The 12,836-nt window shown below is 37.8% G+C and overlaps 1 protein-coding gene across 4 annotated transcripts in view; it reads right to left on the bottom strand.

Annotated features, from left to right (window-relative positions):
- The window catches only part of CADM2 (cell adhesion molecule 2), a 673,883-nt gene that overhangs the window by 167,682 nt on the left and 493,365 nt on the right, over window positions 1–12,836 (bottom strand). The gene's annotated exons all lie outside the window — the stretch shown is intronic.

Genomic DNA, 12,836 nt, shown 5'->3' with positions numbered 1-12,836 from the left:
TGTACATCTTTTTTATCATGGTGTCAGCTTTATAAAAATAATTCAGACAAAAACAGATGTTCACAAGGGGTATAGCGAACATATAAGTACTATTGAACATATGTACTATTGTCAAAAGATACCGAAGTACGTTAAAAGCCTACTGTCTAACTGAAAATACATCTTGTAACTCCTGGTCCCAGTCAGGGCCCCAGTTAGGTGAATCTCACCCAAAACACTCAATTTCCAGCACATTTATTCTGGAATCATGGTTTAAAACCAATGACTGTGAATAATTCCCTGAAATCTCCAACATTATCATCATCCTACTAAATCACCATCACAAGGCTTCCATTCACGCACTGAACAGATAAAAGTCTATCTCATAAAACATGATACCATAGCCAAATGCAGCACAGATCCCAAGCAAACTATCAGATTTGGTTTATTTTAATCTCGTAAAGACAACCTCCCCAGATGAGAAGTAAAATTTTCCATAATTCATTTTAATGCTTTTAAGTTCCACTTCCTGTTCTAATAAAAAACCCTATCTGTCTCTGATATACAGTACATCAAAAAGTGACTGCTGAAGCCCATTATTCATTTCCAAAGAGCTGCAATCTGGTATTACTGACATGCCTAAGGAAGACTTCCATGTCACATTACTCCACTTTTTCATAAACCTGGCATTGTTTTTAAGCATAAAATAGTAAGTTAGTCTGTTTAACGGTGTTGATTTTCTTCTTTACTGCATTTTTACCCCCAAGGAATTTTTAGCAGTGGGAGAGATTCTCATTACTTGCACAATCTTTCAGCTCTACTTCTTTTTTTATAAAAATGCTCACCCTTACATGGTCAAAATACTCATTTTACATGCAGAGACAGTCTACATTATTAACATGGGCATTCAACGGATTTTTTTTTTTTCTAGTCTATTCAGAAATTGCTTAAAATTTCTGAACAAAAGTTTTCTTCTTCATTTTGTTTTTATAGTGAGTCAAGATTTTAAACTAATTTTTACCTTGGGAATAAACACCATCTCGCAGTGAGCACTTGCTTGTGTTCACTTCAACAGAGATCAATAAAGTTCCAGCTGAGCTCCAGTGAAGAGAGCATTTTCATCTTTGTATATTATACACTTCTGCGGCCTGGTGCAGAACTTCATTACACCTAGAATCGTGGGGCCAAATTAACTCCTTACATAAGCAAGTTAACGTTACTGAAGTCGAAACGGTTGTATCTGCTACGCCAGGCCAAGATTTGGCCTCTTACGGACAAACCCTGTCTATTAGGTAACTGTTGGTATGCACGTATGCTTAGGACCAAGCCTGGTGTTCAGCCTGTTATAATTTTGTTTCTTGAACACACAGAAAGTTTTTAAAGTGCTAGCTATTCATGACTTTTTAGTTGGTTGTTCTGAAGCCTGAACTCCCAAGAAATTATACCCGTCCTGTTTATACCACAGTGATTCATTTTTCCCTTTTACAAAAATTCTTACCTTCCTTCTGTCCTTTCCTGATGGCTAAGAAACAAATGGGACTTACCCTCCCAACCTGGAGCCCTGCATGTGTTGACTAGCTGCCTCTTTCTCCTATCTCAGCTGCCTGGTCAGTCTCTGACTCTTTAAGTGGAGAAAAACAAAATTCTACCCACCTTTCTTGCAGCTGCAGAATAAATTTAGATCACTTTTTTTCTGCTCCTAATACCCATGAATTTATACATATTTGATACTCACACTTTCTGTCAAATAAGTTGTAACCAGACAACAGGTTCAAATATTAATGAAGGAGCATTTGGAAGAAAAGAATGTGAGTTAACTAACAGTGCAATCATATATGCTACCATTCACTAGAAATACTGGCTAAACGTTTGTCTTCCAACATTTCAGATTAAATACACACACTCACAAAATTCCAGAGCAAGTCTGAAAAAAAACACACTGACAGTACACACTTTGCAAGAACATGACCTGGAAATACCTGCTCATTTCAAGCGACCACAGAAGGGAAAACCTTTGAAGATTCTCAGATCGTATTGTTGCCAGTACCACATAAATTACACCAATTCAATTTCTATTACCCTCTATTCCAGGCCTATTAAATCTTTACTAATAGGTCTCCTTCATGTCATGCCCATATAGAGAGATGCAAGGCCCTTTTTATCATAAGTTAAACGGTGGTAATGGGGGGATGGTTTGATGACATACTACTCTCAGACAAGGAGAATAATTTCCATACTTTAAAATAAGAAATTAATCCTTATCGCCTCTATTACATCTTGAAGGATGATTCTGATCTACTGTTCCTTGATCAGTTTGACATTAAAAAAAAATATCTGTTTATTGCTGGTAGTTAGAAGAAAAAATAGGAACTTGCTACAAAATATGACTGGCTGAATATCTTTCTTCAAAACTGTTACAAAGCACCTAAAACGAATAAGGACATTTTCATACCACTGCCATTTGCTCTTTGCCTTTGCTACTCTCTCACACGTTTGAGAACATAAACATAGATGTGGGCTATTTGACTGTCTTAGGGGAAGATTCTGTCACAATCTGAAAGAGATAATCTATATTAATAGGGGTGTGATTTTTTCCAGCAAAATGGCTTTATTACTGACCACGTGAAAAACCATCCTCTCGGGAAGCTGCAATTCACTGATACATTGCATACGGACCCCTTAACTTACTTCATTACAAATTGACAACATCATTGCCTGCACATTTTGTTAAACACAGATGAACTGCACCTCTTGAATTCTTCAGCAGTGAGGCTGCTGACATGTTTTGGACAGTAAATCCTCTCATTTTTTAAAAAGAAATGATATACGCTTTAGGACACATTGATCTGGAGGATGAGTCCAAGCTCATCCAGGCTTAAAAATCTGGGAAATAGCACAAGCTGACCTGAGTTGCATTAGCTTTTCTGAATTCTTCTATAGGCTCTCAAAAGAAGTGGTTCAAACATAACATGATAGGAAAGCGTTTATGACTGTCATTGGGAGCCTCGGCATTGTGTGTTGATGTGGCACTGCATCATCTTGTGGTGATGAACTCCCGCTCGAGTAGCAGAGAGAGAACGGCAAGAAATATCTTTGGAATGAACTCTTCTTACATAACCTTAACTAGAAAACAGTCAGACAGAGAATAATGTGAGTAATGAAGCAGGGACGTAGTCTGCAAGACTGGGTAAAATATGTCTTCCTGTTTAGCACACTTTCATCTATTAAAGGGTGAAAGCATGCACCTCCTTGGTAACCTCAATACTCAAACAAAGATGGATTTTGGAAGTCTAACATTACAAAAGTGAGCTATTTTACACAAAGCCACAGCACATTTTAGATCACAGTTTTTATTTCCTCAGAGGTTAGGAGTAGAAGAGTTCAGCAAAAGAGCAAGACATCAAAACAAAGATACATCTTGTTTATCTTCCCTCCTATTTTAAAGCACAAATATGACCAAGGTCCTAATTTTTAATGAGCAAGGAAAGAAATAGATGAAGGTCCCGTAAACTGTACCTTTCTTTGTCCCTATTGGTGCTGCTTTCTTTCTGAAAGTAAGCAGAAAAAAAACCTTAAGGTGTCCCAGTGAAGAAGCAGCAGCCATCTTTTATGCTTCTGTTGTTACTAGGAACGAATCCCACCAGAAAATGACAGAAAAGGAATCTTGAAAAGATCCGCCTATACTACTGGCAGACCTTTTCACAACACAAAGTAACACTATTTAGCATCACGTTACCTTGTAATGCTAGCCCTTGGCTATCTACAGACAGGCATTCATAGGTGCGCCCTGGCCCTCATCGGATCTGTGATGGAGCCGGGAACTGAGCTCGCAGCTCCCAAACCCAGCGGCTTGATCTGCCCTCCGCGAGAACTGGATGTTGCTGTGATGGTAAGGTAATGCTTGTGAGGAGGAGCCGCTCTAAGAAACAGGTTGTTTTGGTGGCATTTTGCTCCGTGGTACCACGGTTCATGCCTCGCTCCTGTTTCCCAAGGGACAGAAATTCAAGGGTGTAGGACAACTCTTACACATATGAACCTGATTCTAGAAGCGGACCTTTCCTCTGCTCCAACACACTACACCTGTCATAAGGGCAGAAAGGGGAAAAAACTAAACTCTATATTATATTTTGCTTTTAATTCAAAGCCAGTGAATAGATCCGAAAAAACGAATGATGCTTTATCAGTAACCTGTGATGATAGAATCATAGAATCATAGAATCATTTAGGTTGGAAAAGACCCTTGGGATCATCAAGTCCAACCATCAACTCTGCTCTACAAAGTTCTCCCTTACACCATATCCCCTAATACCACAGCTAAACGAGTCTTAAACACATTCGATGGGCCGATCTGCTCTAAACAAAACTAGTAAAAAAACACACTGACAAAAGCTTATTATTCACTGAAAAATAACCTACTTAATTGATGCAATAATGCTTCATTTTCCGTTTTCTATTTAAAAAAGTAATTAATCATAGTGATAGGATGGAAAAGGAGTGCTTTCATTTTAGAAAAAATTTCCATTTCATATATAAAAAACTGAACTGAAATAAACATTTTATTTAAAACGGAAAAAAAAAAAAGTTTTTTGTTTATGCTAGGCAATTTTCCCCTAAAATTTAAAAAAAAACCTAAAAAAATCAAGTTTGATACTTGATGTTGCACTTTGAAAAGAAGAATATTACAATAGTAATATTTCCTTCAAAACGGCAAGTCCAGATCTCACTCCAGTTAAGTTCTGAAGTAGGATAGCTTTAAAAAAGAAATTCAGATTTCCTTATTAATGCTCAACAGTTTCAATGAAGAAGCTTGCAGATCATGAATACACAGCTATGCTTGAAAGACAAACAAAGGCAAGACATCTTGACGACTGCCATAAAAGGTGTGGGTAGGGTAGGCTGGTACTCTTTTTTCAAATACTTTCTGTTCTTCATTGTGAAAGATGTTGCCTTTTCACTGATGTTAATTCAGATACTTCTCCTCCCCTAAGTGAAAGATCAGTCATTCAGAAAGATCAGAAGATCATTCACCCGAAGCCTTGATATTTTGTTTATAGCATAATTCATCCTACGACTGATGAACAACAAATTTACCTGCAAAATATGTAGGGAAGGTCCTTGGCAGCTACATGAAACTGGAACCCATGAAGTTTCTAAAATGTTTTACTAAGAACTAGTGAATAGAGTCTGAGACAGGTATTCCAAGGAGGCCGCCACAGACTGTGCTCGGCCTCTTGACTCAGAGGAACATCAAGCCGCGTGATTTCAAGGCTCCTACTTGCCTCAGATCCTTCCAGTCGAATGCAAGAACAATTTCAGTATGAAATTGGACGCTGCGACTAACAAAGGAGGAAAAAGCCCTCCCGTACACGGTTCCCCCCCAGGGCCCACGCTAACAGACAGTCATCTGCAGGAAGACAGCCATATGAAATGCAAAAAACTGACCAGGCAGCATCAAAGCCCTGTGCATTGCGAGAAAGACAACGCTAAGCAATTTTTTAAAATGTTAATAAGGGGAAACTGAAGCCTTCAACAGGTCTGAAAAAAATCCCCATTCACAATCCTGGCTTATCTGCACAGGGAGAAAATTCTGTATGTGTGAGTCAGTTGCTAAGAAAGCTCTGACTAATGCAGATACAAGTCTGACTTCTTAAGTTGACATTTCTACTTTTCCAGTGGATCAGAACTGTCAGCAGAGTTCCCCAGGCAGACCAGAAGATTGCAGAGGAGAGTTACTCTGTAGCAGTCCAAGAGTTGTGGCGTATGTGCTTTGATGGAATTAGCAATGGTGGTTTAAGAAGCAGCCTCGGACTCTATTCCCAGCTCTAGCAATTACCACTCCCATAACAGAATCAGAACAAAGGAACAGAATCAGAAGGAAAACAGCTGCGAATCTTCCTATACGGGCAAAGAGCAAATTCCCTTCTGCTGCTGCTTTCACAAAGCCTTTAACTAATATCTGGCAGTGGGGCAGGACAGACAACGGCAGACAGGAGCATTTAAAGTGTTGCTACTTGACTTGCCAAGAGCTCAGCTGTCAGAGTCCTTAGACTGTCTTCATGCCTCTTCTGGTTTTCTCACAAGACGTGACTATGATAAACATTTATTCTTCAAAACTGAAAAATGATCAAAAATGTCTTTTATCAAGTACATCAGCAGAACATACTGTGCATCTGTAGAGTACCAAAATAGGAATTAAATAAAATGTTGCTAGGTAGTTGGAGAAAAGAAGCCTTTAAAGATAGTGTTTTGCATGGGTTAATCACCTCTTTCATTAAAGAAAGGAATGCATACTGAGAACATCTTTCTGCCATCTGATTAAGCAATGAGCCAATACAATTGTAAATCTTCTAGAAATTCCCCATGGTTCAACTCAACAGAGGCAATTCTTTACTTCTCAGACCCTATCCTTCATTTGCAGATAATCATTGCATTAATTGTGTACAAAAACTTTCTATTGTGCTGTTGAAAGAAATGGAATGTGACTGTTCTGCAATTCTCCTTAGCAACCTTTGACAATTAAGAGACTGAATTATTCATATATATTTTTAATATAATACCGATTTTTAATTTTGCTCACCACTCAATCGCAAGCAAAACCGAAACTGTTTGATTCTAGTACAAACATTGCAACTGTTCATTTTCTACTGATTTAGTGGCTGATACACTTATTCTATCAGTAACTGAGGTTAAAAGGATTTAAGGGTGCTGCTCTATCCCCAAACTCACATGCTATGAATTGCCTTGCAAGTCATTGGAATTTTTTCTTCCTTTGAATAAGGCAGAATTTGAGTCTTGTCTGCACTTATTTGTATCATTTACAAGTATTATAAGTACTAGTTCTATGTAATACTTACCCATATTAAATACAGTTTCATGCAAGCCCGATCGAGTTTGGCATATTCATTCAATATGGTTCAATTCAGACAGGTTTGGTTTTTTTCTCTGTGTTAGTAAGCAGCACAACCATGGCATTAAAATAGAAATGATGGGATTTGCACTGAGACACATAATAATTTCATTCAAGATGGGAAAAATATAGATGACACCCGCTTTATTTTTAGGCTGCAAAACTGCCTAAAAAATCTGAAGAATATCACAAGGGAAAATATGCCCTGCATGAAGTAAAATAAATACACATGTGCTAAGATTATACATTGTGGTGCGCATTTTCTAAACCAAGCTTTTGTTCACTGGTGGAAACTGAATCACCACCAGATAATCTGGATGGGAAGAATGATCTAGTAAGATGGCATTATACTTTTCCCTCTGAATGTTATTTCAGATAACAAGAAATTCTATTTAAGTTGGTTTTACTTCCATTTAACATATGTTTGAGCTGTCAGTGTAGCTGCATGGTATTATTCTCTTACTTATTCTCTACTGGATATTAAAGCTACAGATAGGAATAAAATAATAATAGCCTGTGACCGGTTACATTTAAAATGTTTGGTCAGACTGATCAACGAGCCTTTGCTTCAAAAGCTAAGTTGAGGTTCAAGGAAGGAAAAAGATAATGGTTGCTCCAACAGTTTGTCCATATCTCACCGAACTGGAAGGTATTTGGGATGCAGCCCCAGTCTTAATACGGCCGCCACATACAAAATATGCTTTTTTGCTTCTCAGACTCCATGATGGAAATTCAGATCTGTCTTTTTCTTTCAAAAAATACTTCTGCTAGGGTCTATACACTTAACTTATATCTTGGTTTTATTTTAAATTTCAGAAGCTTTACTTTTTCTTCCCAGTCTTGCAATTATTTTATATTCTTTAAGCAGCATTTTGAAAACTTCTTAATATTTCACAATTAATAATATAGATAACAATAATTATCAGTCAGTTAATGTAGATTAGCTGTTACACGCATGGTTTTTAAATTATTTTTTCAAAGATCTGTTAATATGCCTTGAACTCTCTGTGTGCTACTGGTTTGTTGGGTTTTTTTTTCCTTCTCCATTTACACAATTGCCTTTTGGTTTTTGTGTTTCCTCAAGCTCCTTTTACCCAGAGTACATACCTCTGAAAGTAATCTCATTCCGGTTGATTCAGTTCTCGTTTCTGTTCAATTTAAAGTTATTTTCTTTGGCTCACAGCAGAACATCACACAGTCTCTCACTGAGTTATTGAGGATTTTCACCCCATATCAGCAGCTCATCAGCAATTACTTTTCTGCACACAGATCCTTAAAGATCCAGGACATGATGATTTGTTACACTTTCTGTGCTGAAACAATCATGAAAGGAAGCTCCTTAAACAAGTTTCTACCAGAAAGGGAGTGGAGAGATGAGCACTTCTAATAATGGTAGACTCTTCACTTGCACCTCAAAAATTGAAAATAGTAATATTTTTAGGTCCTGGCACTATGGAAGTGTACATTTACTGCCTTTATTTAAATCTTTGGATATATTAAAATCCTCAGCTTGCCTGACTTAATACTGTGATCCTCCTATAAACTAATCATCTATCTTTTGGATTGGCTTCATAACATCTGATGTTAGATCTGGTAAAACTGGTCTTTAATTTGTTTCCCACTGCCAATGAAAATTTAAATAAGGTATTCTATTTTTGGTGATATAGCGGGATTTATGTTCACATTATAAGGTCTGACTGTAATATACAGGAGGTATTAAAAATTTCAGTTAGATTTAGTACACATCTTTTACAAATTTGTTTCAGTAGATATAGATATTTTTAATAATTTTGTTTTTGTTTGTTTGTTTTTTCAAAAAACAGCTCTTCATCCTAAATGAAATTAGGATTTGTCATTTCATTCCTTTGTATCATCACATGGTGTTGGTCAACAAGGGCTTATTTTTTGGGGGGTGATTATTTAAAAGAAAAATGGTATTCTGATTTACTGTAATACTTAAACATTAAGACCAGTCTTTCACCGTTAAGTCTTCCTGCAGAATACAGCGTGGCCAGAAGTGAGCCTTTAATAGTATCTTCTCCATTTTTAGGTTAAAGAAAAGCAAATCCATGCTACCAGTGAAAAAAGACCCGAGCTGTCTTCACCCTTGCTAAGCGTGAAAATAGAAGCGAAGGAAAGCATGCTGCAGAGACATTCACACTCACTGTATGCCAGTTAGCTCTAACTCAGAGAGAATTTATCTCCCCTAGCCAATAAATACTTAAACCCTGCTAATAGACCATTGTAGGGACTTGCCATCTTAGATCACAGGTAGCTTTGGGACTTCTCTACCATATTTGACTGAGCAATGTGACTCACACAATCTGGCAAACCTCCCTCTCCTCAGAGAAGCTGTAATTTCAGAAGGCAGAGGGCTGAAGTCCACAGTTAGAACTACGTTATAAAGCAGGCTTCTGGGGCGGGTTTGGAATCCAGTTGTCTCAGGTCTAGTTAATGCAGGCTGGGAATTCTGTATCACACTGACATGAGAGGCAAAAAGCCTTTCTTTTTGCCTCTTTTCCTTTACTATTTTCCTACAGAGTAGTCACTGTCCTTCAATCATTTCCTTTGGAATTGTTTTCCATCCAGTTGGGTAATTCTCTAAAAAATACATTGTTGAATCACTCTTCTGGACTACATTTCTCCTTGACCTGCTGTGTTTTTATTCCTCCAGCATTTGCTGACTGATATCTAATCTCCACTTTAACCCTTCTAAAAGCAGCTGGAATGGCAGTGACTGTACCGCCTGCTGTTAGACTAGGGCTGCTGTGATCATATTGTATTCAATTTCAGTTTCTCTTTCAAAGTCAGCTTTTGGTTGATTGTTTCCGGTACCACTACCCAATGTGCTGCAGAACCTTAGATTTTAAATGTGTTAAGCTACATTCATGTTTATAAGCCACGCCAAAAAGGTTCTTCTTTTTAGCTGACCTTATTTGCTTGGAGAAACCTTGTGGAAGGTGGACAGATCTGCCAGCACCATCTTAGCTAGCTCAAGTGCTAGCCCAGATGTCTCTTCACAGGGCTGCACTGTGCCGTGCAGATATTGTCATGTTTTCAGGGATTTCTGGTTTGTTCTTGTAAGAGTTGTCTCATCCAGACGCAACATCATGACTGTACTTGCATTTTGGATTTTTTCTTATTTCTGTATGCAATATATCACATATTTCTGTCCTAGGAATATCTGAATGTTGATTGTCTTTCCTTTTTAATTATAAATGTTTTTATGCTTTTATCCTACAGCATTGTCTATTTCTTTATAATGTGATGTACCATTTCTAAATATTTGCACTTCAGCTTTTTCTACTGCTGCTCTTTTCCCTTTAGAAGCATAATTTTTACCAGCTCTGCAAATATCAGCTATTCTTTGCAGAGTTTTCTTGGATCTAACAATCACTTGTATGACAAAACATTCAGGTTCTGGACTGTCTGGTAATTCTCTTATCCCTATGACTCTACTGTACTGAGTATGTTGTGATATAACAATAAGCGCTCTTGCCTGTCACCTAGTTTCTTCAAAAAGATAACCTTCACATTCCCCAAGGAACAATGTTCACCGTGTTCCTGATTAAAAACAAAATGTGTTTTTCTGCCTAGCTTCATGTTCCTTATGATGTACAATGTTGGGCTCTACTGCTCCTGGATCTACCACCTATCATTGTGAGTGTATTCTCCCACTTGCCCTTCTCTGCACTAAAATTGTTCCTCACTATAATTTGCTCTAAGTGTTGTCCGAAAGAAAACAACGAGTTCAGAATTCAATGTAATAGGTCTATTTTCTTCTGAAACCCCAGGAAATTTTGCTCATCCACGCAAACAACTAGTGCAGAGAGGTCAGGTATAAAAAATTTCTCTTTCCACCTATTTTTTTGAACCTCGCTTCAACCCTTCCACCCCCTCCGCCAAGATTTTGCACTCCTTAGAAGATTCTTTGCCATTTAAAACAAAAATAGCCACTAGCCTGATTATCATGAAACTTCGTAACAGAGTAAACTTAGCAGTGTCATCACAAGTACTCTTTCACTTCATCATATTCCAATGTATCAGCTTCATTCTCCATTTAGCTTGAGTGCTGGCAAACTTAATTTCTGCTCGTACCCACACTTCAGCACAATATAATGCAAACGCCTACACTTTCTAACCATCTCTACAATATGCTCATTTACTCCCTTAATACTGCTAAGAAATGAAAAAATAAATGCTGTAAGTGGGTGTAGTTCTACTAATTTATTGCAATGAAATAATATTCTAATGCATTGTAATACATTTTTAAAATGTGATTTTCATATTCATACAGACAATAACTGTCAAGATATTTTAACAGACTCCTGCCCTCTTCTATCACGTTACTTTTTTAAGATGCATGAACACAAGCACTCCAGCTTGCAAAAGTAGCAACCTGTTTTTGAAATCTTGGTTTTTAAGGATCAAGTGAGCCACTTGATCTCAAAAGCTCTAAGACAACTTCTTTTTTTTCCTCCGAGTACTATCCAAAATCATTTAAGCTCATTTCCTACCCATGGCTCAGAGGTAAGGTGTACTGGTTTGCGTTGGGATAGAACTAATTTTCTTCCTAGTAGCCCATATGGTGCTCTGGTTTGGATTCATGACCAAAATACTGTTGATAAAAGACCAGCGCATTGGCTACTGTTGACCAGTGCTTGCACAGTGTCAAGGCCTTCTCTGTTTCTCACTCTGCACCCCCAGCGAGTAGGCTGGGGGTGGGCAAGAGGTTGGGAGGGGACACATTTGGGACAGCTGACCCCAAGTGACCAAAGGGATATTACATACCATATGGTGCTGTGCTCAAGCAATAAAACTTAGGAGTTGTTTTTCTAAAGTGTGGATTGCTCGGGGACTGGTTGGGCATCGGTCTGCTGGTGGGAGGTGGTGAGTCATTTCCTTTGCATCATTTTTTTTTTTCTTTCTTTTTCCTTCACTTATTAAACTGTCTTAACCTCAGTCTGTGAGTTTTTTCTTGGTTTTGCCCTTCCAATTCTCTTCCCAACCCCATCGCAGGGGAGAGAGTGAGCGTAAGAACCCATTAGTAAGAAACAACATTGTGGCTATAAGACTTAACCCAGGTTATCTATCCCTATATGCCATGCCATGGGCCTCAAGGGTAGAGAAGAGCTGGCCAGACAGTTACTGATAGTCGTGCAGCAGAATTGTGAAATCAACAGTTCTGACTGACACAAAAGATTAAACTTAACTACAGACCTTGGAAGAACTATTCTAAAAGATCTTAATGGAAAGCTCTCTGTGAAAACCAGATTTCTATCTCCTACAATTTTTTCTTTAAATGCTAGAAACCTCTCAAATGTTATAAGACATTTACAAGCTATTGCTGTTCAGCTCAGGGGAAAAAAAAAAAAAAAAGAAAGAAAATCCTGTCCCTCTTTATACCTTCCCTCGAACTTCTCCAGATGTAAAGTCATACTTGAATATTTGTCTGTATAGTTTTCTTGCATTTTTCCCATTGTTTTGCATGCCATGTCATAGGTTTACTACAAGGTATTATTTCATTGAAAGGGTCTAATAAACTCTAAGTAACAGTGAATCTCTAATTTATATGTGTACCCGAGGATGGAGTTAAACTTGGTCATCATCTACTGTCTGATACCATCTCCACTCACTTATATAATAAGAAACAGTGTGTGAAGGTGGAGACATAAGTCCATTCATCACTGTTACTTGATTTCACATTACCTAAATGCTAACGCTCTCAGTCCTTCCAACAATACAGCCTGTCTGCCTCTCTGTCTGGATAACTAATCTAAAGCATGTATTTCCTACTTTCCTTTCTATTGCAAAATGAAACATCATTTTCTTTGCTTCTCTGACTTCCGTTGTATACAAACCTATTCCTTCTGTCTGAGGATTGCCTGTCTACGTGTATACCTGCAAATTAAATTCAACTGCTTACTAGATCACTGAATACCCTACAGAA

This window comes from Chroicocephalus ridibundus, chromosome 1 (assembly GCF_963924245.1).
Source record: "Chroicocephalus ridibundus chromosome 1, bChrRid1.1, whole genome shotgun sequence".
NCBI lineage: Eukaryota > Metazoa > Chordata > Aves > Charadriiformes > Laridae > Chroicocephalus > Chroicocephalus ridibundus.
This window is presented reverse-complemented; position numbering and strand designations above follow the sequence as displayed.